Here is a 25,339-nt window from a genome sequence, read left to right as displayed (position 1 = left end):
GGACAGATACCATATGTTTTCACTCGTATGTGGATCCTGAGAAAGTTGGGGGAAATCCATGGGGGAGGGGAAGGGAAAAAAAAAGAGGTTAGAGTGGGAGAGAGCCAAAGCATAAAAGACTCTTAAAAACTGAGAACAAACTGAGGGTTGATGGGGGGTGGGAGGGAGGGGGCACGTGGGTGATGGGCATCGAGGAGGGCACCTGTTGGGATGGGCACTGGGTGTTGTATGGAAACCAATTTGACAATAATTTCATATATTAAAAAAAAAAGAAATCTCTTTCTTCTACCCAAAGTTAGTTAAAGGAAACATATTATATCTATAAAATTAAAAAAAGATGCTTCAATAATAATTAAAAAAGTTATAAAGCATAGCTTGATGTTGGAAAGCCTTTTTGTTCTCTGTTCCAGCTAACAGCGTACCCATTCAGTTGTGAATCTCTCGGAATATGAATTAAAGTTCATTTTTTTCTATTTCTCGAGCTATCTCGTAGTTTCCTGACGTCAGTGGTTATGAATCTTTCTCTTCCAAGATACATATCTCTTTTCTCCCGTGTCTGATGGTCTTTGATGGCCCGCTTGAACTGGAGTGATTCTTCCAGATTGTTTCACTCTTACATTGTCGAGGAGTGCCGATATCTCGGTCATGTTATACGTGTTTTCTTTTTATTTAGACTCCAACAAGTCGAGGCGTGCTCGGCCTGTGGATGTGAACGCGTTGGGCTCCTGTTCCCCGGCGCCGTGTGTGAGAACATCTCTTGGGTATGTCCCCATAGCTGCCAGTCTGGTTCTGAACTTATCTGTGTTTTCCCCTCTGTGATTTATTGAGATGTACCATTCTCAAACCCTAATTTCTGCGTCTCTCATACTCTGAGTATGTGAAGACTGAGATACTGACAAACCCCAGGCTGCTGGTCTACGAGCTCTTTCAGAGCCTGCTGCTCACCTGCTACCCTCCCTCTGAGGGCTCCTGCTGTCTCCTGGTCCAAAGTCTGGGATCGTCTGTATCTGAAAATACAAAAAATGGGGTTTAATGGGTGGAGGCGATGGCCAGCGAGGGTCCTTGCGGTAAAGGATTGCGCCACACGTAAGGAGCCGGGAGAACCTGTCAGAATTTCTAGACTGTGCGGCCCCCGCTTCTTTCTGTCAGGACTAGTGTGCTGGGATTCATAAAGCCTCCCCATGCCACTTAATCTTTCAGGGAGTTAAACATTTCTGAGGGCATTTCATGGAATATTTAGGTTTACCTTTCTTTATTTTCATTTCTCTCAAGATTTTCATATTAATTTGATGGCCAGTCTTCATTTTTGGTGTGGTTCAAAGTTCTACATTGTGTAACAATTTGTGAGAGACTTAATGAGAGCCTGAAAATGAGCCTTGTATTCCTTAATGCTTTAGAAAACATTAGCTCTGTACTAAAAGCACAGAATCGTGAATGTCAAGATTCATCCTGCGATTTATCCATCTGAGTTGTAACACTGGAGCTTGTTCTGGAACAGGGACGCCTCTGTGGCTGCCATCAACCACTCCCTGTCAAAGTTCACGAAGGAGAAACGAAGGAGGTGGATTTGGGGCAGATACGGGCACATTGAAGGGTGAGAAATTGAGACCACATGGAGTCATTATCTTCAGGACTCAAAATCCCTTGTAATTCCTGGGATTTGACTCTGGTGGCAGAGTTTAATTTTTGATTTCTTAATAAGCCACTTCTATTTAACTTGAGAGGGTTATCTCAAATCTCAATATAGTAGTCTCCACATATGAAAGATGACAGCAAACTTTGATTTAAAAATGTTTTATTTATTATTGAGAGACAGAGAGGCACAGAGCGTGAGCAGGGGAAGGGTAGAGAGATGGGGAGACACGGAATCCGAAGCAGGCTCCAGGCTCCGAGCTGTCACCACAGAGCCCGACGCGGGGCTCGAACTCACCGACCGTGAAATCATGACCCCGGCCGAAGTTGGACACTTAACCGACTGAGCCACCCAGGCGCCCCGACAGTAAACTTTTTAACAATGATGGATTCTAGGTGTAATTTATGTATTAAAATCTACTGAAAATTTGCCTTTTTTCTAGCGATGTATACTCACAGGAGTACACTCCCATCACGGGATGCAGTAACCAGACACTGAATAATCTGAACACCGTTGTAACACCTTCTCAATGAAGTATCTGGAAACTTAAGGTTCGTTACAGGTGTGGCCAGTGAAGGTCACCGGAATGTATCGCCTTTGAAGAAGATCGTACCTCTTTTCCTTTGTGCTATTTCTTTGATCTGGCTCTGAGTATTTGGGGGGCAATTGATTACTTCCTGTGACTTGACCACTTTATGAAGAGCACCCATATTTTAGTTGGTCAAATTCAATGCTGGATTCATGTTAGATTAGTCACTATTATGTTGTAGTCATTTAAAAAATTGCTTTGCTTGATGTAGCTTATAAAAATATTAAGGTGGGGTGCCTGGGTGGCTCAGTCCGTTGAGTGTCCAACTTTGGCTCAGGTCACGATCTCGAGGTTCGTGAGTTCAAGCCCCACGTCGGGCTCTGTGCTGACATCTCAGAGCGTGGGGTCTGCTTCGGATTCTGTGTCTTCCTCTCTCTCTGCCCCTCCCCCTCTCGTGCTCTTTCTCTCTCTCTCTCTCAAAAATAAACATTAAAAAAAATGAAAAAAATATTAAGGCAACTCAATGAAACTCAAGGCCATGTGTTCAGACTATGGATAGACTTAAATTTATGTATGGTGAAACGACCTCTACTTATTAGAAAATCTTAGAAGCATATCGTTCCTGACATCAAGCAGCAGCCTGACGGCCAGAACCATCGCACCTGCACCCTCGTGGACGTAAACCGCTCAGAGCGTGCGGGTCCCAGGCAGAGTCCCTGGTCTGTGGCTCCAGCCTGCCCTTCCCCTGGGCTTGTCCGTTTCAGCAAATGGCACCTCAAACTGTCTGTGTCTCCCACGCTCCACGTCCACCCCACGTCTCCTGACTCATCAGGAGGTCCCGTGGCACTGACCGTGAAACCCTCAGACAGCGTCCCGGCACCAACGTGAGAACCAGGGTCCTCCAGCCGGCCCTTCTGTTCCGAGCCCAGTGCCACCAATTTCTCCACCTCGCTCTGCACTGGTAATGACTCTCCTCCAGCCTGGACCTCCTGGGCCTTTTCCTGCTTCTCTTCCTCCGCGTCTTCTAACCATCAACCCTGCTGTGCGCGTACTTGGAGTGACGTCCTACGAGGTGCTCGTCTGTTACCTTCTGGATCGTTAGCACTCACGATGCTCCCGCAGCGACATGAGCGCTGGAGGCACGCTCCAGGGATGTGCGGTCAGGAAACGCTCCATCTGGGGCTGCGTCCGTCTTGTGAATAAGGCTCCCGATCTCCTCTTGCGTCTGTGCTTGCTGAGGTCTGGGAGCCTCGCCGCGTCTCAGACCCTAAACCCACTGGGCACCTGCCGGTGGACAAGGTCCAGCAGAGAGATCCAGGGCAAGGGGGGGTGGGGCAGGGACCAAAGGCCGAGTGGTTGGCAGGGCCGGGCTTGTGGCTGGGGTCTGAGGACTGCGCAAAGGGAGGCATGGCCCTGTTCCCGGTGCGCCGGGAGCCCAGGGCAGCCTCTGGTTTATATGTGATAGCGGGCACTCTGGCTGCCAGAAGGAGAACGGCCTCCAGGAAAAAGCCTGGAGCAGGGAGGCCAGACTGGGGGCTGTCGGAGGGTCCGGGTGAGAGAGGACAGTGTCTTAGCTGGCGGGGCTGGGAACGAGGGCAGTCTGAGGCTTGGCATGTGTATGCAGGCGTGTGGGCACGGCTACGAATAATTATGAGTGCTGACCTAGTTCACACTGCAGACATTGCTGTATAGGATGCTCCCTTGTGGGTTTTTTTCCCCCTACGTTATTGGCTGCAAATTAGAAATAGTGAGTCCTGTAATGTGGCCATTATTCCAGTTAAGTTTCTTTTCTGGTTTCCTGGGCGGAGCTGGGATCCAAGCCCAGTCCCTCTACGGCACCCCAGATCCACACCGTATCCACCAAATAGCGTCTCTCATCCATACGACAACTGGAGTACGTCACCCACTTTTTGGAGCCTAACCGTTTATAAAATCATTGGATCCGTGGCTTTATAGCAATGACAGGCATACTTATTCTGATCCTATAGGGTTCCTAAAAGTCCCAAACTTTGGTACCTCAAATTCAACGTCAAAACTTGCCAAACGATCGTCGTTGAAAATATGTGCAATCTTATGTCGGCCAGGCCTTAGCAAAGCTGTTAAAATGTTTTGAGACCTAAACATTTCTGGTACTTCATTCTTACTGAAACAAAATCTAGTTGAAAATCGCAAGGCTCTCGACACAGAAAGTCGGGGGGGTTTTAGAGGTGAGGACGTTTGGGAATTTGAACGGCTCGCCTAAGACCTGAGAAGGCGCGGCATTCAGGGGCAGGATGGCAGGCCGGGCCCCCCCACAGCCACCTGCCTGCACCTGCTGCCTGCTCCGCTTTGTGAACTGAAACCTGGGCGCGCGGGGCAACAGAATCGTGCCGGCTTTGAGACTGGCTTTCGACCCACCTTGCAAATGCCTACCAGCGCCACAGTCCCACGGTGCCTTCAACATGGCACTTCTCCGTCCAAACGAAATCCTGGGAAGGAGACCAGGATGCCACGGATGCAATCTGCCTGTGTCCCTTCCTTAGGAAATGCGACCGTGGCAAAACCGGACAACAGCAGCGTTTTCTTACACGGAGCACATTAGAATATTCAAGAAGGTTTTTGATAGTGATTTATTTGCAACATGGTAATTGAAGTAAACTTATCTCTCATACACGTAAAAGCTGTTCTTTTTTTCAGATGCTGGAAATTTGGGGTATCATTTAGGAAAAGTGTTATTATTCTTGATCGTGGTGCCAGACTCACAGCTTGTCTTTCTGAATGCCTGCGACTGGATTTCAGGAGCCATTTGAGTAAATACTGGAAGTTTTTGCTGTTAAAGCCACATGTAGAGAATGGATTGAGCGTCGGAGGTCTTGATTACGAGGTTTTCATTCCTGTAGCACGTTTATACTTTCCACTATGGAATTAAAGATACTAACCGTAATATTATATTAATTCCTTTTAAAGATATCAACATGAAAGATATTAAAGAAAGAAACCGTGTTTTCAAAATTCTAAACAATTTTAAGTGATGCATGGTAAAACTTTAATGAAATCTATCCAGAGGATTTTTTCAAGTTTTTCTTATTTAGACTCTAAGGCAATATTTAAAGTTAAGAGCATGTATAAGTGCATTCATTAATAAAATTAACAAGATTAAAAACGCAGAGAATTGCATTTTTTTCAACGTTTTTGTTTTTTTTTTTTAATTTATTTTTGGGACAGAGAGAGACAGAGCATGAACGGGGGAGGGGCAGAGAGAGAGGGAGACACAGAATCGGAAACAGGCTCCAGGCTCCGAGCCATCAGCCCAGAGCCTGACGCGGGGCTCGAACTCACGGACCGCGAGATCGTGACCCGGCTGAAGTCGGACGCTTAACCGACTGCGCCACCCAGGCGCCCTGAGAATTGCATTTTTGAATGGTTCGAAGAAGAGGTTAGAATTGAATAAGTTTCCGTCTTGATTCAGTCCTGATTATTTTTACTCTTTTGCTCATGTATTACAGAGACAAGTCTGGGCACATCACTTCACTGAGATGATTGTACGTGACCAAATCAAAGTGAGAGGCACACAATGAAAACATTCCAGTTAAAATAGGTTACAAGAGAATACCATCTATCCGATTAAAAGCAAAGGTTTCTCTATCCTTCATATATATTTATACTTCGTTCGTGGTTCTCTAGATACCTGATTGAAAATCTCCTTCCCTTTCATATGCACAAGAACCTACCAAGTTCTTCACATTTTTATTAAGCATTTTGGGTATTTCAGCAATACTAAAAAGTTTTCCTTAAGTTCTTAAAAAAATGGGCAGGTGCACCAACTCGTTTTGACGTCTAACTTACTGAATATTTTCTAAGACACGAGGCAAATTTGGGTTTGGTGTCTTTTTTTTAAATTTTTTTTTAACATTTTATTTCTTGTTGAGAGAGTGTGAGCAGGGGCAAAGAGAGAGAGAGAGAGGGAGGGAGGGAGAATCTGAAACAGGCTCCAGGCTCTGAGCTGTCAGCACAGAGCCCGATGCAGGGCTCGAACCCACGAACTGTGAGATCGTGACCTGAGCCAAAGTCTCGGACGCTTAACTGAGTGAGCCACCCAGGCGCCCCTGTCAGGCTGTGTTCTCAATGCTTTTGTGTTTTATTAGCTCACTCATTAGACGGGGCTGGTCTGACGTGAGCAGGAGAGACGGCCGTCATCATGGGAGCACAGAACAGAGTCGCAAGGGCCCTACCGAAGCGGAGCGGTGGCGTCCCCCCTGTCTGAACCACCTTCTTCCCTAGGATTCCATGACACCCCGCCTGGTTCTCCACCCTTCCCATAAGCCTCTGTCCTTCCTCCGCTGGCTCCTCCCGCCTCACCTCCTTCCACGCCTTCCCCAGGCCGTCGCCTGCCCCCAGGATGACTCCTGGCACCATTTCCCTTCCTGTCTCATGACTCACAGAACCACCTGCCCCAAGTCACTGGTCGCCATAGCGCGTGACGCTGAACATGCCCGACGAGAACAGCTGATGACGTCCCTTCGGGTGTCTCCCCCTCAGGAACTGATGCCAGCCTCCAAATTCTTTAGGCCAGAAAACTTGGAAGCGTCCGCCCCCCCAATCGGACGGGTTCTCACCAACTTCATCGCTACAGTCTGATGCCAAGCTGCTGCGTGACTCACCGGGACGTGGGCACCTGCTCCCCACAGCCCATCGTCTGGGAATACTGGCCTGTGCCATTAGAAGTGAGTCGGGTCCTATTACTCTGCTCCCGAGACATCGACCGAGGCTCTCAGAGTGGCGTCTGAGGCTCACCAGGGCCTCGGAGCCCCACGGGAGCCACCTGGAGCCCACCTCCTCCGCTTCGCCTCCCCTCACGTGCTCTCGCTTCGGTTCCCTTCCAGGACAGACGCTCCATCTGCCAGCCATGGGCCAGGGTCACTCTTCCTGTCTTCTGCTTGACATGTTCTTTCCAGACCTTTGTATGGCTGCTGTTTTCTCCGTGTGCAGACTCAGCTTACCTGTCACCTCCACTGACAGGCTCTCCTGGTTTCCTACCTGAGACACGGTCCTCTCAACCCCCTCAGTGGCGTCCGCGATCTCTGTCTACATACTTGCCCCCCTTCTCTTCTTCGAGTATGAACCCCTTCTGGGCAGCGGCCGTATCACCTTGAACACTGTTGTTCCAATAATTCGGACACAGGCAGATATACAGCAGGCGCCCAATAAATATTTCTTGCTTTGTTGACTGAGACCAAACCAGAGGGGGCCTCGAACGCGATCCAACTTCCTCTCAGTACACGGCTGTGAGAAACTAACAGCCCCTTAGTGAGATAACATCCTCCCCGTCATAAACAGCAGCAAGAGAGTGTCAACACTGGGAAGATTGAAATGGTGCCTCTAGCCTGGCATCATTATTCTTTAAAAATTCTATTTATTTTTTAATTTTATTTTTTACACTTACTTATTTTTGAGAAACAGAGTGAGACAAAGCGTGAGCAGGGGAGGGGCAGAGACAGAGGGAGACACAGCATCCGAAGCAGGCTCCGGGCTCCGAGCTGTCGGCACAGAGCCCGACGCGGGACTCGAACCCACGAACGGTGAGATCGTGACAGCCGAAGTCGGACGCTCAACCAACTGAGCCACCCAGGCCCCCCGAAAATTCTTGAAGTATCTATCATTTGTCCTGGATCCTGTGGATATATGGGCAAGAAACCAGTCTAAATATCACCAGCAGCAGACTAGAGTGGCCCAGTTAAATGAATTATGCTAAGTCATGTAACAAGTAACAGCACAGGCAATAAAGAGGAAGGTAGGTCTCCATCTGTTGATGGAGAAAGATTTTCAAGGAACGTTCAGTGAAAGAGAAGCAAAATCCAGAGCCTTGTATGTGATGGCTTCCTCTCCATGCAAAAAAAAATATGTTTATACTATATATTTATATGTAAGGGACTATAGGCATGTAATATTTTCCTCAGAGAATACTTGAGAAACCATTTTAGTGATTGTTTCCGGGCATGGACTAAGGGAAAGGAGGCGTTTATACCCTTTTTTGGGTTCTTTTTATATGTTGCCAATATTTTTTTAAGTTTATTTATTTATTTTGAGAGAGGGGGGGAAGAAAGGGAGAGAGTGAGAAGGGGGGGGAGGTGCAGAGACAGAGGGGGAGAGAGAGAGAGAGAGAGAGAGAGAGAATCCCAAGCAGGCTCCGGGCTGTCAGCGTGGAGCCTGGGGCGGGGCTCAGATTCACAAACTGTCAGATCGTGACCCGAGCTGAAACCAAGAGTCTGACACTTCATCCACTGAGCCCCCAGGTGCCCTGTGTTGCCAGTATTTTGAGTGTATTTTATTTTGGTGGAGCGCACATCACATTTGCCCTTCCAACTGTCTCAAGCACACTGTTCCTGGCGCGTGGCAGGCAGGCAGTGTATGTGGTCATATCCACTTTCACTCCCAGAATAGCTTCAGTGCCCAGACTGAGCATCTGTCCCCCCAAGCAATCTGCCTGTTTGTTGGGCACTGGCTGAACCGTCTCTGATCTGCTTTCTGTCTCTAGGGATTCACCAGCATAGGTACCTCCCACTGAAGGTCCTTCATTGGAATGTGGGCGTGTGTTACTTTCTTTTCCCACCAAGTGTCGCAGGGGCTGTCAGGGCAAAAGGAAAGGGGCCACGCTCATTTCCTACTAGTGCTTTCCTGTTTTGTTTTTTTTTTTCTTTAGCGGGGTGGTTTTATAGGTTATAAATAATCGTTCCACTATTGAAAAAAAATTAAGTGAAATATTATTAGAGTCACCTAGAAATCTAGAGTGAAACTCAGAATTGGAAGTAAAAACACACCATTTTATAAAACATCAAAACAAAGGCTCATCTAGTTTTCATTTTGCAGGAATCTGTATACTTTTCTGTTGTAAGTCATCCCCACCAATGTTCTTTTACACGACCTCGTGCAGATCAAGGTAACGGAACATCCCCGGGTCAGAGAACACATCCACGTACATTTCGCTCAAAGTACAGGAAGATACTCATCTCTGAATAATTCCCAGTGATGTTGCACCTCTCTCTTTCTCTTTCTCTCTCTCTGTGCCCCTGCCCATTCTCCTTCTACACCTATGAATCAAGTCACTTTCTTGGTTTCTCATATTCTTCTCCCTTACATCTAAATATTCCTCAAAGTTTTGTCATTAATCATCATTTCTTGTCACCCTACACGCACAGCATGGTCTAACCTCTCCCAGAGGGTGTGAAGACTGATATTTCAATGGCACTATCAAATACAGATTTGTTTATTGCTCGTGCAACATTCTGAGTCTGTGCTCCTGGAGGTCATCGGGGATCCAGGCACCTATTTCCATGGAGAAACAGGGCACGGTTCTGATGGGTTGATGGCTGAAGAAAACAGGATGTGCAGCTCACGTTAAAGTCTGAGAAGTCACGCAGCGGGGAGGAGAAGTTGGACGGCAACTCGAAGGGAGGCAGATTTAAGGTAGAGTTTCTTTTAGGGTGACTTGGTCTTAGCATATCTGGGGGCTGAGGAAACAGCCAAGTAGAGGTGGGAAGCTCTGAGACCACTTAGCACAACTGCGATGTATCTCCTTCTAGAATGAAGGGTCTCCAGGATCCAAGGCACCAGGCTAGCTCTGGCGGGGGCCGGGGGGTGGGTGCGTTCCATACCTCTTTCCCACAGAGGACACGAAATAAAAATTGGCTGGCAGAGTGTGGCACAGGAGCCATCTGCCCCAGCCGGTAGATTTGCTGTGGCACGTTTCCAGAAAGCTTGTTGTTAGGACCTGAACTTTGCCCGAGCGCTAAATCATTTTCTGTATCCATTTTGCCCACTCTGCTCTTTGTCCCAGGGACAGCTCTCTGTAAGCCCCGCTATTTGCAAACAGAGCCCAAGTCACAGAGCCCGACACAGGGTTCGAACTCACAAACCAAGAGATCATGACCTGAGCTGAAGTCCAACACTCAACCCTCGGAGCCACCCCCGTGCCTTGCATTCGTTAGTGTTCAAGTGCCGATGTAAATGCTATTTTGTTTTATTTTTTTTAGTTTAAAGTCTCAGTCATTCCCTTCTGATATAAAGGACAATGATGGACATTTGCACATTTGCCTTGAATTGTATGATCTGGCCAAACACTATCTCTGGAGATTTTCTGTGAATTCCTTGGGTGTGTGTGGGTTTTCTATACAGACAATCATGTCATCTGTGAATAAAGTCAGCTTTATTTTTGCTTTTCAATCTTTACATCTTTGTACATCACTAGAGAATTTTTCATTCGAGTCGTGGTACTTTTCAGGACCACCCTGTCTCCGTGGCTCATTTTTATGCTTTCCCTCGCGTTATCGATATCTCTACTTGGGGAGACCTTGCCCTCCTTGTTTCCTCTCAGTTTTGGATATAATTAAGAAGCTGATGTCAAGTCTTTTTCTAGTGAGTCCAATGTCTTGGCTGTCGAGGTTTCCATTAATTACTTTTTTCCTGCGAATAGACCATACTTTTTGTCTCTTTGCATGTCTTGTCATTATCTGCTGGAAACTGGACAGTTTGACTTCTATAATGAGGCGACTGGGGAAATAAGATTCTCCCCTCTCCAGGATTTGTTGTCGCCGTTGGCTGTGCAGCTTCTGACGTCGTTGGTTTGTTGAATGGCCTCTGCAGCAGTTTGGTAAACCCCGTCTTCTCGGCTGCTTCTGGCCACAGCCGTCTGTGCTTCGTTAACGGGCAGATAGCGGGTATTCGGGCCGCGACTTCCGCAACCACATGGCTGTCCCAGTCCTCACAGATGGGGTCTGTGCTGGACGGCCCTCCCCCGAGCAGCCGGGCTGGCCTCCGCTCCGTGTCAGCCGTGCTTCGCTGTGGCACAGCCGGGGGCTAGAGCTCAGGGTCCCCTCAGTTCTTTTCTGAGCGCCACCCCCCCAGCCCTTGGCATGCGTGTGCCCTGATATGCATGGACCCCTTCAAAGTCCTCGCTCCTCCCGTGGATCTGTTTTCCAGCATCTTCCGTCTCAGGGCGTTCAGTCTGCCTCTTGCTTGCGTCCAGTGTTATCCTTCGCCCCACGTGACAATGGCTAACATAACACATTTGCCTTTCAATGCTCTCCATACACACTACCGGGGAACCCCCCTCTGCCGTGGGGACCGCCAAGGCAGGGGAGGCCACGACAGCCCTGGAGTTGATCCTGAGGTAGCCAGAGACATTGCAAATGCAAAACCGCTGTCCTCCAGAGTAAGGCGTGGGCCGCTTCCTGTGGCACCGGCCACTTGCGGTGGCCACCGTGGTCCTCAGGGCCAGACCTCACTGGCTCCCCAGCTGGCTTCCTGGCTGCCCGGTTGGCAGCGGGGGCCGTAAAATACCACAGGGCTCTCTCGCCAAAACCCGGCGGCTTTCCATCTGGAGCCAACTCTGGTTGCTTTAGACCCTCGATTAGACTCCAGAGTTCCAAAAGAGTTGACTCTGACAGTTTTTTGTCAGCTTATTGGTTACCTTTGTGGGTGAATGTGGTGTGGAGTTCCTGGCTCTGTCATTTGCCCCAAAATCGCGCCCCCCCCCTTACACTTCTCTTGGGTTTTTAATGATGTTTTTTCTTTACCTCCTCTTTCCTCCTTCCTCCTTTTTCTCATACGGCTGTTTTCTCATCCCTGTATATTCTCAAGAAATTATGTTCCCCCTCCTCCCCCTCCCTCTCCTCCCTCTTTTCCCTCTCCCTCCCTCCCTCTGTCCCAGAAAAGCTGCATTTTAACACCGATCAAGGCCTCACACGAAAAGAGTAAAATTGCTGGGCGATACTGAATGGCACACACGTTCTCAGAACCAGGAAACCTCTCTGGCTTGACAGGAAATTTGAGCCGTGGCAGCAGCCGTCCTTTCTCGTGTGTGGCGCAGGCCGTGTTGTGCTGGGGTCTGGCTTTCCAGCCGCTGCTTCCCGCAAGTTTTAGCGATGGTGCAGACTCTTTCTGATTAATGCCAGAATTTATCTTGCGTGAGCAGCTGGGACCGATAAAACAGGAAATACCTGACGTGGTCGAGTTCGGCGATGACCTTGGCGAAAGTCTGATCTGAGGGTTACCTTGGTGAAGTTCAGTTTCTACGGACCCTGTGCGCACAGTTCAAGGGCTTGCCGAGGACTCCACATACACTTGTTTTCCGGGTCATTGACGTCATCAGGTGACATCTGGCCAGAACCTGTCTGACCTCAATTAGGGGTGTATGTCTGGCTGTCCTACAATCTTAGGTAAACTTACGACTTTTTACATGCATGCAAGTTCTGGTTTCAGTCCCTCTCTTTGGAAGCAAGAATCTTCTATTTCGGTCATGACGTTGAACTTGTTTGCAGGTGTGTGTCCTCCGTGGGGAGACCCGTGCGTGGTGGTTCTGTCTTCCTCCGGCGAGGCAGTGATCGCATAATGGTGCCCCCCCACCCCCATCCTCCCCCCCCACCCCCCCACGTGGCGCCCCCTCATGGCGCCAGCATCCACACACCTGACTGGCTGGCGAGCTCCGTCTGGGGGGCAGCCCCTTCCGTCTGGAGCTTCGTGGCATCTGCTCCCGAGACTCTAGCCTGCTGCTAACTTCTGAGTGTTACCGCGTGCCAGGCACAAAGGGTTCTACACGCGTTGTCTCCTGTAATCGTGAAAAGAGACCTTTTTACAGGTTAACTAACCGAGGCCTAGAAAAACCCAGTCGGTTGCCCTGGGCCACACGGAAAGCAAGCCGGGATGCCTTCCAGTTCCGCTTAATGCAAAGTTCGTGCCCTTTCCTGCTGTGCTGCTTGCCGTCATCACGCTGACGTGCGGTGACGTTTCCCACCATCGCTCCTGGAGGCTCCTGCCGGGTGTCCACGCGATGGTAACGCTCACGGGTCCAAGCACGCGCGTGGCGGGGTGCGCGTGCGCGTTCAGGTTCCGTGGTGTTCCAAGAGGGCGGCACGCCCGTGGCTGTGATCTTTCTCTCCTGTCTCTCCCACCCTTAAACAGGGTGCGCACACCCCAGGAAAGAATGATACCCCACACCAGGGAAGAACGCATCTGTGACAGATTAGAATCCTGTCTCGTGGGCGTCTCCCCGCGGACAACGTCCCCGCGAGAACAGCGCCGGCCTTCCAGGTGCCTCTCTTCGGTCACTCACCCTTGCCCGTGTCCGTCTTTCACGAGCAGAGGGGCCGTGGTGCTGGCCACGTTGTACAGCAGGCACTCTCCGCCGCCCGCCGTGTGGCGTCCTTCCACGCCCTTCCACGCAGACCTCCCGTCCCTGCCGTTCTTTCAATGACCGCTCCGGTCGGAATGCCCAGATTGGATAGACGTCAGCTCTGCGCGAGTTCACTGTGCAGTGAGGGACTGTCACCCCCGCCGTGAGGACAGTGGCCCTCCGTGCTCTCGGCCGGGTCTCAGACAGGGAACGTGGGGAGCTAGAACCCCCCAGAGCAAGCTGACTTTGGAGAGAGACGCACATCTTGCAGGAAGCTGTGATGTTTTCGTCGTGTCCTATGGTGGCAGCAGAAAGCTAGCCGGGGACAAGGTCAGTGGGGCACACACAAAGGGACCAGGGTACCTCGTGAGCAGGACTGGGGATCTGCCTGCAGTATGGGAGACGCTGGGTGCCCGGCGCCAGAAAGAAGCAGCCCCCAGAGGTAAAGAAGTGGGAGGGACACGCCCTCTGAGCCACTCGTGCCCTTCCACCCGCCATCAGCCCGCCATCAGCCTCTGGGAGGGGGAAGGACAGCTACTGGGAGCCGGCAGGAAGCCAGGGTGGCTTTCAATCGTAACCACACCGTGGGACAATCACAATTCTCTCAGGGCTTTGTAACCTTTGTCGGGGGCAGGGAGGAGTTGCTTCTTAATTTACCGGAAGCCCTGACCGGACAGGTAGGCCTGAGTGGCGGAAGGTGCTGAGGATCAGAGTCTTGACTTTCCAACCGGAAAGGAGGGAGATGCCAACAGTTTCCGACATTATGGGGCAGCTCGTGGGTCTTTCAAAGACAGATGGTTTTCAGAAGCCTCGGTTTGCTGACCCTTGTCCGTGGAGATGTCTAGAAGGTGGGTGGGTGGACGGTGACCGTACTTCCACAGTTCGGGAGAAATTTTGTCACCATCGATCCCCAGCTGTCATCACCGGCTTGGATGTTTCTCCTTTGCTGGCTGTCGCCCCTACATCCTTCCAGTTGGAGAACATGCCGTGACCAGCACTTTCTCCAGATGAGCAAAGCCCATCTCGATAAGCGGCCAGCGCCCGGAGAGCACCCTCCCTAGTGACATCAACCCAGAATTCGTGTCGACAGTTCTCGTCACAGGGTCATTAGCATCCGCGTCCTCCTAAATAGGCTCTGGCCATTCAGATCTGCTTTATGCTGTCACCCCTGTCCCCCTGTGAAATACTGGGCGGGGCTTAGGGGAGGACAGAGTTTTGGAAAGAGCATCAACGAACTTAAAGCTCGTAGGTCTGAAGCCGACGTCCTTAATATGGGTCGATAACGAATCAGTCACTATTGCTGGGGTTTGCGTTCAACTCTCCTACAGGTGTTTGTGCAAACAGGCGTATGGGCGCAGTGTTACACGCAGTGACTTTGTTCTTGCCGACCACATTCCCACATGGACATGCGATCTATCCACAATTATCAGAAAGATTGATTGCTAATTTTTATGGGGATTGTCACACAGGCGTTCTGACCAGCTCTGGGGTAAGTCTCTTACTTACAGGCTGGTGGTTTCCATTGTTACTACCGCCATTCTATAGACAGAGAAGCAGGAGTTAGGGAGATTTTTGCTACCTGAAGAGGAGAAGGCTTCATAAAACGGTTTTGAAGATTCATAGGATAACGCAGATAAGATAGATAAAGGGTTAAAACGATCATTTATGGTACCTAAAATGATCATTTAGGATAACGCAGATAAGATATATAAAGGGTAAAATGGTCATTCATGTTTCTACGAATTGACTAGCTCAAAGTTATAGGGTCACGATGTGACCAAATAAAGTCTAACCTGGATTCTTCTGGTTTCATGATTCATAATCTTTTTTTTTACTAAACTGCAGTGGTTTGTAAAATCTCCTAAGTATTTAATCGGAGATTTTTCATACATTCTTAAGTGTGGTTTATTTAGATCTAAGAAAACATGTTTTCAGTGACATAAATATTCAGCGCTGTCATAGGCCCTTTGCCTGTGTTTCACTCCCCAGGATTTGCTATTCAACACATTTCACTCAAATCGTAGCCTTGTTAAGATGTAAACGCTTCAGCCTAACTGCCTCTTGATTTTTTTTTATTGAGTTTGGAACTTAAATAAACCACAAATGCAGAGGCAATACCAGCAGAATCAGGAAGGAAGATACAAACATTGGTTGTAAAGAAGGAATGTCCACAATGTGTTCAAAGAGGTAACCGTGCGTGCTGACGATTCCGTGCACGGACGCGGGCGTAGGCAAGGTGGCCCTTCGTTTTCCTCATACTTAAAAGCGGCCTAGAGATGGGGGTCCCCGACAGGTGCGGTCCCTCTGGGTGCTGTGACCCGCCCCTCGGAGCCGCGAGCTGTTGCCAGGCACAGAGAGGGCAGTGACGGAGGGCCGCTTCCCCAAGCAGGTGCCTGTCCTCAGAGGATGCCTTTGAAGCTGGAAAGGCACAAAGGGGCGTGAGCTGATAAACCGTGTCAGTATTGGAATTGGGCGGGTGGGATGAGACACATTCGACGTGCCCTGAGTGACAGCTGGTGGTGGCACGGAAGGGGGAGGAGGCACCTGGGCTCCGAGGCGGCCTGGAGGGTCCGGGCAGCTCTTGTTCCCCCTCCCCCCACAGCGTCCCCCCTTGGGGATCCTGCGGGTCAGTAGCGAGGGTGAAGTGTGGCCACGGACAGCTATTTGCTACTGACACACTGTTAAGTTTTTGCCACGAAACTACCCCTTTCCCAGTGAGAATGACAGATAAAACACATTCTGAAGACAGGGGGACATGAGAAGTCACATCCTCCCAGAGCGGATGACAGTTGGTGGGCACAGATTTGGGCCATATTCTGCAAGGTCAGGCCGCTTTCCTTTCTACGACAGGAAACCGAGGCGCACCATCATAACCCGTAATAAAGACGGAGACCCGGGATCCTGCATTTGTTTATATACTTTTGGTGTGGGTACGTTGTATTTTTTCATGAACACATGTCACACACACACAAAGAATTCAAGTTTTATAAGGAAGAGTCAAATAATTTGCAACAGCTCATAAGGGCAATGGGGGCACCTAAATTCTTGATGGAATAACTAAAAGAAATATGTAAACCTCACATTACCTCTGGATCTCTTAGCCAGAAGAATAAAACTGGCAATTATTACAGAAAAAAAAATTGGGATGAGGGGCGCCTGGGTGGCTCAGTCAGTTAAAGGTCCAGCTCTTGGTTTTGGCTCGGGTCGTGATCTCGTGGTTCCCGAGTTTGAGCCCTGCGTCAGGATCTGCGCTGACGGTGCGGAGCCTGCTTGGGACTCTCTCTCTCTCACTCTCTCTCTCTGCCCCTTCCCTGCTTGTGCTTTCTCTCCCCATATCTCTCAAACTAAGTAAATAAACGTAGAAAAAGTTAAAAAAAAATTTGAGCTGAAATTCACATGAGACAACGTGAACCGTTTTTGAAGCTCGGTGGCATCTGGGTGCATTTGTGAAGCTGCATAGCCAGTGCCCCGGGCTCGTTCCCAGGCCCCCGTCTCTCCCTCAGCTGCTTCTCCAGCTGTCCCCTTTGCTCCTAGAAAGACCTGGAGCTCCATGCCGCGAAACTGAGAAGATGGGGGCACGGCCACTCCATCGCTGTCTTCGTCCAGGCCAGCCGGCCCCCGCCACTCCGGGTGCCTCTGAACACGGCTCGGCACGCCCCACCTTCTCCTGGCGGCCGTGCGTGTTCCCAGGCTGTTCCTCCCGTTGAGGGGGTACCAGTCTAGGGGATGGAAATCCCCTTTAACATAAATCTAGGTGCATGAATTTGCAGCGATAGTAAAGCTTGGCGTGTTCTAGAGAAAGCCGTGTAAGAAATCTTTGAATCATCTGTGATTTGGTGTCGTCGCTACTCTCGGCCGGTTACACCGAGAGCTGATTATATCGTAAATAGGGTGAGAGGTGATAACTACTCTGATGATGGGTATCTCAAAATGCAGCATCCAGAGCATGAATTGATAGGCAACCTGAGACCTGAGCGTTCATTCCGCACTTACGATAAGCAAGCACTGTTCTTGGTCTACCTTGGACCCGCCTACGGTTCATTGGCTTTTCACAACAACACCACGTATGACGGCTACTGTCACTTCTGTGACTGCTGTTCTACTGAGGAAGGAGGCAGCGAGTGGGGCCCCGGAGCAAGTGAGTCAGCTCATCTGGGGCTTAGATGAGCCACGATGCAGGGATGTTCACCCATCACCCCTTCCCACTGCCCAGGCCTGGGGCGAGGCAGCCGTGGACACGGGTGCTGTGGCCAGGGCAGGGCCAGGAACGCAGGAAGCAGAGGAGATCTCTGGTTCCGTGGGGCGAGATGGAAGAGGAGACCGCAGACCCTTCCTGGCTCCCTTTTCCACCCCAGACCCCATTTCTCTGAAGCCCCCAGCCTTAACTTCTGAGAAGGGTCGCGGAGTCTTTCTGTGAGACCAGAGTTGGACTTATTCGCAACACTCAACTGTCCTAAGTAAACATTTATACAGAGGAACAACAGATGGGAACAAGTTTCCCTAACTAAACAGATGGCTGTCCATAAACTTCCCAACCCAAACTTCTTGCCAGAAAACCATTTCCTGGTAGCTTCTGTCCCCCATAATCCTTGACATCCACTCTGTCCTTTAAGAAAACAAGGTCAAGGCACATGAACCCAACTTGGGCTGTTTGAAAGCTTTTCTTCAGCCACCCAGCAAACGATCACGAGAGCACAGGGTCAGCAAGGCCCTGTGCATGCGAGAGTGTCCGTGTATGTGATCAGAACGATGCTAAGCCTTTGTTGCCCCTCAGCGGGACTGTCCGTGTGACAACACGCTCTGTGCATTTGGCCAAGTACTGACGCTTGGGTGTCTCCAGAAATCGTTACCCTGAACCATCCCACAGGACAGGGCATCTGTCCCAACCAGGGTGTCGCTGCTGTTCTCCAGCACGGCCGTGTCCAGAGGCGTGGATGGTCCCTGACCCCGGCCCCTTTCCGCTCAGAGCTGCCCTGTTGCCTCATTTGATTAGTCACCAAAGAGGGAAAAGCCCCAACGTCTATGACTTTACATTGAGGACAACTTAACCTTTATGTCATTACACACACTTCTCAGTGATTTTGCTGTTGTTATGGAGCTGGGTTGATTTTCTTTAGGGCTTAGACTTTCCTGAAAGGGTTTTTGAGACCTTCAGTCTGGAGGTGACTCCCCATGTGCTGACTGTGAGACAGAAAGGCGTCCTGGCTCTCTGCCATCGCTCAGAGCAAGCTCGATCACTTGGACAGTGGTTCTTTCGTCAAGTTGCAGGTGAAAATAAGAGAATAGGGATACAAGAGAGTGTCTGTACTCTGAGGCTGATATTCTATGATAAGCTTGTAGGCGTAGACACGTGGAGATCACCCCTTTCTGGCTGGTCCCTCGCCTGCCCATGAGTGTGCATGTGTGGATGTGCATGTTAGAGAGACTAAAGCAGGACAGGGAGAACGGAAGGGGGAGCTTATTAAGTTTCCCCAGCTCTGTCATTCTGTAAGTTTCTAAAAATGCAGAAAGAGTTTTGCTACTCATGTCGTTGTGCTAAATCCTACATTGCACATCACTTTCCGTAAGTAGCATTTGCTCTCTCCTCACGGAAAACAAATGGGAAGATAAGGAACTCTGTATGTAGTTCGTACATTTCACTATTTACATAGTTTTATACACGCATTAAACATTCAGGTGGGTTGGGTGACATAGCGACAGACAGACGATTTCAAGGAAACTCAACCCTGAAATGGTGGTTTCCTCCTTGGGTGAGGAGGTCAAGGCTCACGGTGACGTGATCTCTCCAGGCTTGTGCACCTGCTGGTGTGGGTGTGCCTGTGCCGGGTTCAGAGGTGTCCTCACGTCCTGCCCCATCTACCCCCTGTCTCGGGTCTCCTCAGACACTGTGGCCCAACAGGACCCCCAGTACGGGCCTCGGTGGGCCAGTCAGCAGTGGTGGGCAGACAGGAGCCGCCCGCAGCCCGGACCCTGGAAGGGTTAGGAGTTCAGCTCTCCAGCTGAGAAATGTGGGGGAATCCAGGTGGGAGAAGGAGGCTTCTGCTCGTGCTTGACTGGCCTGCGTTTCCCGACATGAAGGACGGCATTTCCCCAGTTGTTTTAATGCAAAGCTTAGGATGGAATTGAGGGAGTAAGGGAGGAAATTGTGAATGAAATCACACAAGACGACATGACTGACACCCCTAGGTGCTGGAACTCAGAGGAAAATAAAGAAGGCAAACGTGTTGTGCAGACAGAACAAGGACAGGTGTCACAAAGATACCTACAGAGTCACACAAGTAGGAAGACGGGCCATTCGCTCAGCGTGACTGGCCAGAGAACCGGCGTCATAGCAGGTGACCAGGGGTGTGGCCGCAGTGACCGGGACGCGCTTGGAATTTGGGAGCCGGCTGCGCACGTGCTCCCAGGGGGTCAATCATGGTGACACCGTTTTGCTCAGTTTTGAGGGGGAGTCGGAGGACGTCCTGATTCCTGCGTGATGTATTCTCTGCATCAGGGGACACACATGTGCAGCCGGCCCAGGGCCCAGGCCCCTCTCATCCGTGACATCCATGCCGCGTCCAGCTCTCTGGCTTGCATTTCACGGGAGGCAGACAGGTGCAGCTTCTACTGAGCGTGAAGCGACCTTTGAAACTTCGTCAGCCTGTAAACGAATGATCGGCACAGGGTTTTGTATATTTATTCCAATTCAGCGAGGAATGTTTCTTTAGGAAAATACTGCATAGACAGTAATCCTGTGCAGGACTGTGATGGTCTACCTGATTTCCTGCAGCGAAGGAATGAATGGAGGGGACGAACAAGTGTATTACGGGGAGAAAAATTCTTTGTAAGTAGGTGATTTCTTAAACGAAACGTGGTGTGGCCCTCACTAGTCTTTGAACCGTATTTTCTTAGAGATGTTGAGGGTAAATATAACGATTCCCTTAAAAGTGAATAAAGAGAAATAAGGAGATAAAAAAGTTAAGTAATGGAAAACTTTAATCTGGAGAACAGACCAAAATAACTAGTTTCAAGTATCTATCCACTAAATTTATGCCATCTTTCATATTTTCTTCACGTCTGTATATATCTCAGTTTTCAAACGGAGCCTAAATATCTAAACAGCTAAGGGGTATTATATACATCTTTCGAAGCAGCACTATATTCAGCCTTTTCCAGTTGCAGAAACTGAACTCATTTACTTTAAAAAAAGGAGTGTATTATCTCATACGACTGATAAGTCTTCAGGCATGGCTGGATCCAGCAGCTGTAGAGATGTGGTCCAAGCTCCTCTCCATCCCTGGGCTTGGTGTTCCTCCACATTACCTGTGGTCTCGAGGGGTTCACTTCACATGGCAAGAAAGGCAGTTGTCACCTTATATAGGTCCATGGACAGATGCTCATTCTCGAGCAGGGTGAGGACATCGGGGGGTCAATGAGGATTACTGCAGAACGGTGAAGACAGTGTCTCCAGCAGGTGCCAGGGATACTGGGCAGACAAACATGTACTCATGTCAGGAAGGCCCTACATGATGGGGTCCCAGTATATTCACGCTAGGGAATGTTACCCCCATATGCCCACACTGGCCCAGGCAGATCCCAAATATGGCCAGCAGTACAAAGATTAAGGAAACCACCGTGGGAACTGGTCCCACTGAGAGCCCGCAGGGGGTTCGGCTGGGGCTCAAGAGCAGACAGGCCTGGGACCAGCCTCTGTTCTCTCAGAACCCCAGAGGAAAGTCTTGCTGGCTCTTGCAGGGGGAGATCAAGGAGAGCAAGGCACGCCCTCCTGGGTCTGGGGAGGGAGGACAGGGAAGGTTTCCCAGGCTGGCTCACAGCCTCCGCACAAGGATGCTGATGTGAACAGACGGAAGCCATCCTGGGGAGGCCCACGGGGTGAGCAGAAACGGTGCCCAGGGCACAGGAGGGCGGTGACAGCCTTCCGCAGTGGCCAGAGGGGGACAGCAGCTGCCTCTCAGCATGCAGGGTGTGGAACCTTCCAGAAGCTGAGAGTAACGCCGGGAGGAGAGAGGGAATAGTCTGGAACTGACCTGAATACTTACCCAGAGGAGACTCGGGGGTTTTTAGCCCAGGAAATGCTTGCCTTCGACTCACAAAATTACCACGCATTGTGTTGAGTGATTGGAGAGAGCCAACAGGCAGGATTTCTGTGATTCTGGCAGGAGGGGCGACCCGCCCGAACAGGGAAGGCCAACAAGGGCCCAGAGAGGAGGAGCATGGTCCCCAGGGCGTGAACAACAAGCGAGAATTTCCCCAGTGTGACAGAAAGGGAACGATGTTCAGAGATATGGACAAAGGCACACAATGACGAAGAAACACCGTGTGTCGCGGGAGGGTCGGCACCTCGGCGGGAGCTGCACGCCAGCCGCAGGGCCGGCATGCTGGGCGCATGGGCTGAGCGGTGGATTGACTGCCTGTGTGGGGCCGGGTGGCCAGCTGGTAGGAAACCAGTGGGAAACCAGCGGGGGTGCAGGACGGTGGTCCCACAGCCTCTGCAGAACCTAGAGCCACCTTCACATACCTGCCTTCACGTCCTGCTTCACAGACCCTGGCGATAATTCTGTCTACTGCTGCTAAATCCAAACCCCATGTATTTTCAGACTGGCTTTCGATGACACAGGACAAAACAGTGAAAAAGCTGTGAAAACGCATCTTTTGAAAAGATGTTTATTTATTTATTTTGAGAGAGAGAAAGCATGAGCAGGGAGGGAGAGAGAGAGAGACAGAGAGAGAGAGAATCCCAAGCAGGCTCCGCACTGTCAGCACAGAGCCTGACTCAGGGCTTGAGCTCACGAACCGTGAGATCATGACCTGAGCCGAAATCAAGAGTCAGATGCTTAATCGGCCGAGCCCCCTGGGTGCCCCTCACCTTGATTTCTAGACCTCACCGCCTGCCCCCAGATAGAGGAAGATGGAACTTTCCACGTTCTTTCTTCAGGGACATTTTTATAATTTTCTCTCCGCCGATATATTTATTACACCTACGGCATTGAAGTCTGCTTTTTAAAATCTCACTTCGGACATAATTTTCCATCGCTATTATGGACTCCATACTGAAAAGCCTTACTGGGTTTTGTTTTGTTTTTTGTTTTTTTTAAGCAACTTGAGCCCATAAAGAAGCTTTCAAGAAACAGGGAAATGCCTAGGGTCCAAAAATAAAGCAGGAGGAGAATATCGCAGTGGTGGATGGACAGCCAGGAGGACGCAGCCCAATTCAGTAACCAGGATTTTGGGCAACCGCTAGGGACAGGCTGTGCTTTGCTGCGGCCGACAAGCGATCCCGTCACACGTGTCCAGTCGTCACGTTGTACACCTGCAAGTAAGATCATGTCACACGTCAGTGGGATCCCAGTAATGAAAGAAACCGGTTCCTAACCCCACGGGGATTTGGCCCACGAAAGGGAGGTACCTCAGCTCTATGAACGGTGTAGCCGCCCCCGGGGGCTGTCCCCATCCGTGACTCGGCATCTGGCCGGCTCCCGTCTGTGGCTGGCCCCGCAGCAGCTGCCCGTCACCATCACCCCAGCGGGGGAGAGGACCCCCTCGCCGCATACAGGCGTCCCCCTGTGCGGCCCGGCAACTCACACGTCTCCTCCTCTCATATGTAACTGGACTTAACACAGCATGTGGCTGTGCCCTGTGGGGCTGAGGAATGCTGTCTTACGTGAGCCTGGACACGGGAGCTGAGCCTTTGCGGAAAACCTGCATGTGTGTGGTTATTATTTAATTTCCATTAGGTTAGACGGGGTCTCAGAGCCACACAAGACGAGGAACGGGAACCCTGCAGCCAGAGAGGCAGCTGTGCGAACCCTCCTGCCCAGGAGACAGCCTCAAGAAGGAGACCCTGTCCCGGGTGGGCCGCCTGTGCTAACGCCGTGCAATGCCACAGCGTCCCCGGGTGCACTCGTCTCAGCGGCGGGAGTGAGCACAGACGGCCACGTAGTCACGGCAGGGCAGGGTCATCGTCCAGCAGAGAGGGCAGCAGGGGACTGGGGGTGAGCTTCTAGGAACCGCCGTGCCTGCTCCAGAACTGGGCGGAGAAAAAGGCCTCTCGGAGAATTTATGCCACCTCGCCTGCCTCAAAAAAACTTTGCGGTCTGAATTTGCATTCGCGTGTCCTGAGATGCATCGAGCTGGGAAATTCACCTAAAGAGCTCTGAGCTGACGGAGCCACGGGGGCGAGTGGCAGAAGCAAAAGAAAATCCTTTGGTAAGAACGTACTCTTAGCACAGGGGTCAGGAGATTCCCACAGGCGTGTCCCAGCCACATGGAAATCTAAAGGACAAGACCAGAGGACAGCAACCACCGCGGGGCACAAGCCACCAGAAAAGGGCTCCGTGAACATCGTGAACAGGAGCTCCGATGTTACGATGTGCAGAAGATAACCTCAGCAGGCTTAGAATATTTGAACGGGGGCGCCTGGGCGGCTCAGTCGGTTGAGCGTCCGACTTTGGCTCGGGTCACGATCTCGCGGTTCGTGGGTTCGAGCCCCGTGTCGGGCTCTGGGCTGACGGCTCGGAGCCTGGAGTCTGCTTCGGATTCTGTGTCTCCTTCTCTCTCTGCCCCTCCCCCGCTCATGCTTTGTCTCACTCTGTTTCTCGAAAATAAATAAATGTAAAAAAAAAAATGTTAAAACCCGGGGGGGCATCATCCTTCTCGGCCTCTCTCCTGTCCTCATGCCATCCCGGTATTCTCTGCCGTCTAGATCCCTGTAAGCCTTCTTCCTGGTCTTCCTTCTCTTTCCTTTATTGTTCTTACGGCCTGTTCCGGAGAGCATTGGAATCCTCCAAAGGGTTGACACGCCCCGGGGGTTTCCATCTGGCTCTGAATAAAACCAACGTTCTGTCCTCGCTCTCCCAGCTCCAGTACCACCAACCCCACTTGCCCCACCCCCAATCTCTTCTGACCTCACAGCCCACAAATCTCCCCAGAGAGCGACACCCTAGCAACGCAGGCCTCCTCGTTCCTCAAACAGGACGAGCATCTTATTGCCCGAAGGCCGGTCTTTCTCGCTAGAATGTTCTATGCTTGGTATTCACAAGCTGCTGGTGTCCCCCCCAAAGTCCCATACTGAAACCTAGCCCCCAACGTCATGGCATTGGGAGGTGGGCCTTTGGGGGGTGATCAGGTCACGAGGGGGAGCCCCACGAATGGGATCGGTGCCCTTGTAACTGATCCCATTCTGCCCCGAGGACACAGCGAGAAGGTCCTAGCTGTGAAACAAAAAGCAGGCCCTCCAAATCTGGCCTTGCTCATGGACCGCGGCCCTCACAGCTCGGAAATAAATGTCCGTTGTTTATGGGTTGCCTGGTCTACAGCATTTCCTTACAGCGTCCTGCACTGGCTGAGACAAAGGCTTTCTGTTTCCCTGTCTCCTGGTTCGCGCTCACAAGTCAGCTTCTCCCAGACCTACCTCCCGATTACTCTCTATGATGCCACCCTCCAACCACTCTCTTTCCTTCATCCTGTTTTCTTCTCCTTGATAGTATTTACTATACGGCATATTATGGTTTTGTTTCTGTTTAAGTGTCTTGTCTCCAAAATAAGACACAAAATCCATGGAGGAAGGGGCTCGGCTTTGTTCACTGCTAGATCTCCAGGACCTAAAATAGTTCCTAGCATGTAGCAGGCACTCAAGGGTAACCGCTAAAAGAATAAAAATGGATCATATTCCTTCCCTTTTCCCATTTTGAGGCGGGGAAAAACCGGGTTAAAATGCAAAATCCAAACAATGTCAAAACGAGGGAGAGTAGCAGCAGCATGGAAACAGAAAACAGAGGAAAGTATAAAATAAAATGTTAAAACAAGTCCACGTCCAGACGCCCAGGCAGCTCAGTCGGTTAAGTGTCTGACTCTTGGTTTCGACTCATGATCTCACAGTTTGTGAGTTCGAGCCCCGCATCGGGCTCTCAGCTGTCGGTGTAGAGCCTGCTTGGGAGTCTCTGTCTCCCTCTCTCTCTCTGCCCCTACCCTGCTTGCTCTGTCTCTATCTCTGTCTTTCTCAAAATAAATAAATAAACATTAAAAAATA

Source organism: Neofelis nebulosa, chromosome 11 (genome assembly GCF_028018385.1).
Source record: "Neofelis nebulosa isolate mNeoNeb1 chromosome 11, mNeoNeb1.pri, whole genome shotgun sequence".
NCBI lineage: Eukaryota > Metazoa > Chordata > Mammalia > Carnivora > Felidae > Neofelis > Neofelis nebulosa.
This window is presented reverse-complemented; position numbering follows the sequence as displayed.